The following is a 6,176-nucleotide window of genomic DNA, read 5'->3' on the forward strand; positions in this document are numbered from 1 at the left end:
AAAGCAGAGGTGAAACACCTGGATGAGAGTGGGTTGAACTAGAATACACCAGGCTTCCTGAGGATGTTCAGAAAAAAAGCCTGGACGGGATGGGAGCAAAGCTTGGCTCCAATGGGCAGAGGGTTGAAGGCTGACCCAATTTTCCCTCCTAAGTGAAGCATCCTCTAGATTCATGAATATTTCTCTGGATCCCTGCCTCAGTTTCCCCACTGTCCTCAGGGAAAAATGTTTTTATCTCATCCCTTTGTCTTCTCTATTACTCACTTTCTGTACTGTATGAAGGAGACACCAAGTAAATCAGCCACAGGCCCTGCTCATAAGTAGCTCTGAGTCCAAGTGGGACAGGCAGACCCTGATACAAACAGCTATGGTACAGAGAAGGAGCGCGGGTGGCACAGTGGTTTAGCACTCTGCTGCTAACCGAAAGGTCGGTGGTTTAAACTCACCAGGTGCTCCACAGAAAAAGATAGGGCAGTCTGCTTCCGTAAAGATGTACAGCTTTGGAAACCCTACGGGGCAGTTCTACTCTGTTTTATAGGGTCACTATGAGTCAGAATCAACTCGATGTTAATAACAACAACGTGGTACAATGCCACAGAAGAAGGAAGTACAAAGAGAGTCCAGAGGAAAGAAGAATTGGTGCTTCATGGAGGAATCTGGGAGGCAGGGGAGTCGTACAGAAGAGAGGTTGGAGAGCAATCCAGGCAAAGGAACAGCGTGGTCAGGGCTTGGAGGCGTGAAAGAGCCTGGCATGATCAGGTGTCTAGTTCCTGGGGCACAGAGTAGATGTGGAAGTGGGAAGAGAAGGAAAGCTGGGGAGGTCAGCAATGACCCAATGGTGAAGGGCATTGAATGCTGAGATTGGGAGTTTGAACTTTATCATGAGGGTTTAAGCAGAGGAGGAATATGGTTGAGTTTGTGCCTTAGGGTGATCATTTGGGGAAAGCATGGAGAGAGGGTGGGAGACAGTTACTGCTATAGTCTCATGGTCCTGAACAAGGGCAGTGGCTCCAGAGATGTTAAGTGGGGAGAACAGATGGGACCCCGTGGCAGGCTGTAGGTGGAACGATGGTTTCTGGTGATCCCAGATCAGGAGCCTAAACTGAGTCTTAGCACAGTCCCTCTCCCCAAACCTGAGTCCCCAGTGGCTCCCAAGGCCCGCAGGAGAACGCTGAAATTCCTCGGAATAGCATTCCCTATCTGGCCCTACCTACCTCATCTCCTCCCATCATGCTATGCTTTGGACCAACTGGTTTCTCCATAGCCCTGTGCTCATGTGACCCATCCCAGCATCCAAATCTTTGTTCATATTAATTACTGCCCCCCCACACACACTATCTTCCCTCCTCTCTTCCTTCCCAAATCCTCCCACCTCCTCAGTGAAGCCAGATCGGTCTGCCTCAGCTCATCCCTGCCCCTATATCTCACCCTCTCTCCCCTCACTCTACACCCTTAGTTTAGCATAGGCCATGTAATTGGCATAAACAGTTTTGTAAAGATCCTTAAAGGAGAATTGCAGACTTTGGCCCAGGCCAGAGCAGGAAGCCTAGCTCTCATCCTCCAGGGGCCCTGATGGGGCCAGGTTGGGTGAACAGTCGTGTCTACAGCCATCTCTCTTCGGGCAATGGAGCTGTTGTTATTGCTCCAAATTAGGCACCAATTTGCCCGTGTAATTGTTTGCTAATTGGCATGAAATCCTAATGTAATTAGTTGGGGCCCTTATCGGGGAGCCTGGGGAGTCAGAGGCAGTGGGGGGCCACTGGAGTGGGGAGGGGGTTCAGAGGCTAGGGACATGTATATCTGAGCTGCCACCAGGGCTGAAACAGGGAATGGTAGGAATTGCAGAATCTCACAGCTAAAAGGGCCTTTGGAGAGGACCTCTTGCGCCCTGTCTCACAGATGGGGAAACAGTGGACAGAGAAGGGGAGGTTCTTCAAGAGCTGATAGCAGAGCTGGGCCAGACACCCAGGTCACCTGTCTACAATTGATCTTAGCTGTGGTCTGGCTGTGGGTCAGGATGGCTGTCTGGCCTTCTGTGTCCAAATAGAGGAGCCACTTTTGGAGGGAGACAGGGAAAGTGGGTGGGGATTTGTGTACCAGCCCACCTTTTGAGTCAGAAGTACAGGGAAGAGAGGGCCAAAAGGTTATAGCTGGAGGAGAAATGGGTGGACAAGATAGGGAAGCTAGAAAGTTTGGCTTTTCTCCTCCTCCCATCTCTGGTAGCTCCCTCACCTCCCCAGGCTCTGGGGTCTTTTTTTTTTTTTTTATGTTATATCTTTTTTTTTAATTTTTTTTTATTTTATTGTACTTCAGGTGAAGGCTTACAGAACAAATAGTTTCTCATGAAACAATAGTACACATATTGTTTTATGACATTGGTTAACAACCCCACAACATATTAACCCTGTAACTTCTCAACCTTTTTTTTTTTTTTTTGGTGAAAATACACATAGCCAAAGATACACCGTTTCAAAAATGTCTACATGCACAGTTCAGTGACATTGACTACGCTCTTCAAATTGTGCTGTTATTCTCACTTAAGATAAAGGCTTACAGGACAAAATAGTTTCTCATTTAACAGTTACTACGAATGTTGCCCTATGACAATGGTTAACAATCTCACAACACATCAACAATATCCTTACTCAACCTTGGGTTCCCTATCACCAGCTTCCTTGTCCCCTTCTGCCTTCTGGCCCTTGTCACTGGACTCCTGTACCTCGTTAGTCTCATTTGGTTTTACGGGGCTGTCCACTCCCAGGCTGAACGGTGAACCTTGGAGGTAGCTTCACCACTGAGCTAAAAGGGTGTCTGGGGGCCATACTCTCGAGGTTTCTCCAGTCTCCTTTAGGCCAGTAAATCTGGTCTTTTTTTGGTCTGGGGTCTTTTTTTGGTTTTTTGCCTCTTCCCATCCCTCTGGAAAGGGTCTGACAAATGTTCTGGAGCCAGCTCATACCAGCTTGTGAGAGCTGATTGTTAAATATTTAGGAATTTTGCCAGCCTGTTGACTTCACATGGGTAACTTAAATTGGCCATCGTGGGAGGATTTACACCATGGAAATTGGCAAACGCTACAAATCAGGGCTATATGCTTCCCACCAAGAGCCAGTTGTTGATTAGTTACCAGCACAGCCCCGAACCCACCTGAAGTGTGGTCAAAAAGCCCCAGAGATTCTGATCATGCTAGGGTTAGAAGGTCCTGCTTGGTGTTGTCCCTCCAAATCCCAACACAAGGGGAAACTGAAGCTCAGAGACCACCTAAGAAGTCTGTGACCCAGACCCAAGAATCTGTGACCCAGACCTTCAGTCTTCAGGCTGTTCTGCTTCCAAGAACTGATAACAGCTGAGAGGGGGCTGCAGAGTTAGTTGAGGAAGTTAGAGGAAGGAAGCACTAATGGTGGACAGGTTCGCTCTGACGGCTAGGATGGTGGCAGAGGGAGTCCAGGGGACTGTAGGAGGACATCCAGAAGGGGATCTCTGTCAACAACCTAGCCTGTTTCTTTGATCCTCTCCCAGGCTTCAGGGCAGTTTGGCAAGAGAGGAGACGCTGTGGGCCAGTGCAAGGTTGGGAGGAGGAGCAACTGGTATCCGGACCCTTCTGGGGATGCCATTCTGGTCACATAGTTCCCTCCCCTACTCACTGCCCGGCCTGTAGCAGCCAGCCTCCTGGAAATTGACTCTCATGCCTCAGGTTGCTCCCTAGTCCCCTTCATGCAGTCTATCTGTAATCTTTCCTACTGCATCAATTCCCAGGGTTCCATTCTCCTTAATCCCTATCTTTACCCAAATATCTCCTGTTTCCTGGTCACCTCCCTGGATGTCCTGAAGGCACCTCAGTGCAGCATGTCCAAAATAGAACTCATCGACTTCCCACAAGCCTTTCCCCATCTGAGTAAATGGCATGCTCTCCCTCAGGCCCTTTGCACTTGCGATTTTCCCTATTTGGACAGCTCTTCCTCCAAATATCCCTCAGTTCCTTCAGGTCTCTGCTCAGATGTCACCTTCTCAGAGACACCTTCTCTGACCATTCTAAATAAACCCCCTTTTCTCTTTCATCACTCCCTGCCCCCTTACCCTACACTATTTTTCTTCTTTGCACTTATCAACAGAAACACTCCATGTATTTATGTGTTTGTGTCTGCCTCCCCTACTAGAATGTAAACTCAACGTAAGCAACGGCATTTATGTGGCCAGGTTCTAGAAGTTGCTAGGGTCCAGACTGTGTATTTGTTGAATGCATGAATGAATGAGCCATTTGCCTCAGTCATATTTTCCTCAAACAAATTTGACTATGATTCTTTTCTGTCCAAAACCCTTCATAGATTTCTGTTCCTTTCAGAGTAAAATCTACCTCTGGTTTAGTTTAAAGGCCCTCGGTGATGTATTTCCTGCCTAATCTTCCACTTCATACACACACACACACACACACACACACACACAGCCATGCCCAGGGCCTGGGCATACTATTTCTGCCTTTGAATAGCATTCCTTCACCCTCCCCAAGTGGTCTGCATTCTCTGACTCATTCATTTCCTTTCTTCATTCAGTCAGTGTTTCGAGAGCAGCCCCTTGGTACTAGGCTCCTAGCTGAGCCTCACCCGGAGGAGTGGGCCGTACTCCCTTCCCAAAATGCTCCTAATCTGGCAGGGAAGGAGGACCTAAAAACTATCATTCCATCCCTAGTTCTTCCTTTATTGTCCTTTGGGCATGCTGACATCACCTCCTTGTGTCCAGCCAGGCCCCTAGGGACGCCTATGAGGAGGCAGCCTCCAGCCCTTTGCCTGCCTCTGGATGTGGGGTGGCACCTTATGGGCATGACTGGATTTGGGGGCTGGCCTTCCCTCTACCCCACCCCTCTTTGGGAAATGGGATGTGGGATGAACCTTCTCTGGGTCCCCAGGGCCATGCTTGGGACCTGACAGAATAGAGGAGACATCAAGTAACTCAAGTCCTCCCCTACTCTCTGGGGCCGCTAAGCCTCAGATCTTTTCACCCAACAGAGTCTAAGACCCAGGGGAGGTGGGGTGTTTAAGAGAGTGTGAGGTATGCACACAAACTTGCCTGTGTCTCTGGGTTAGTGTGTGTGTGTGCACTCCTGGGTGTCAGGGACTAGTGTCAGGGACTATCCCTGACTCTTGAGTGTATGAGGTGTGATTGGGGACGTGCCTGGGTGTGCCTGAGTTAGGGCAGTATGCACACGTGCCCGCACAAGCATGCATGTGCCCGCACGTGTATGTGTGGCTGTTCCAGACGGCACCTCCTCAAGACCAGCCCGCAGTACTGGAGGTCCTTCCTGTGCTCTAGCTTGAGGCTCCAGTGCAGCCACAGTGCTGCGAACATTTCCCTACCGCAAACCCATTACCCAGGAAGGATGAGCTGCCCCCACGCCCTCAGCTTAGCGAGAGCGTGAAACTGGCGCCGCTCTGCCCCTCCTGCTAGGCCCATCCTCTTCCGTCAATTGCCTCCCAGCGGCCGCTGGGAGGTGGGTACCCAGACCTGGCAGCAGGCCGGCTCGCCTCCGAGAACCATCTGGCCTGGGGTCCCTGCGAGGAGAGGGGCCCTCACCTGGTCCTCTCCCACACTTATGGAGGGCCGGAGGCGCAGGCACACAGTGCCAGGTCGGAAAGAGCGGTAATGAGGAACGGTACTGGTTCACTCCCCCCAACCCGCGCTCACATGCGCTGTGTCCCAACCGGCAAACTCATACACAGTCCGAGAGCTGGGCACTAGCACAGATGCACCAACACTCGCAGACGCAAACACTTGCAGACACACAAAGACACCCAGGCACACAAACACACTGACACACACTCGCAGACACACGTATGGGCTGGAACCCGGACACACAGACGCAGACACGCCCATACAGACTCATTCCTACAAACATGCGCCCACCCAGACTCACAGATACACACTCAGATGCAAATGCTCGCCTACACGAAAGTACTCAGAGATACACTGACACACCCTCACCCCCCTGCGGACGTCCACACAGTGATACAAACACACGAGCACACAAGCACACCAACATACACTCACAGACACACACAGGGGCTGGAACAGGGACACACAGAAAAACACGGACACGTTCATACAAACACACACTCACCAATGCAACAAACGATTGCCCACAAGCACACAGACACACCGACACCCTCTCGGATCCACAAACACTC

Source organism: Trichechus manatus, unplaced genomic scaffold, assembly GCF_000243295.1.
Source record: "Trichechus manatus latirostris isolate Lorelei unplaced genomic scaffold, TriManLat1.0 scaffold00015, whole genome shotgun sequence".
NCBI lineage: Eukaryota > Metazoa > Chordata > Mammalia > Sirenia > Trichechidae > Trichechus > Trichechus manatus.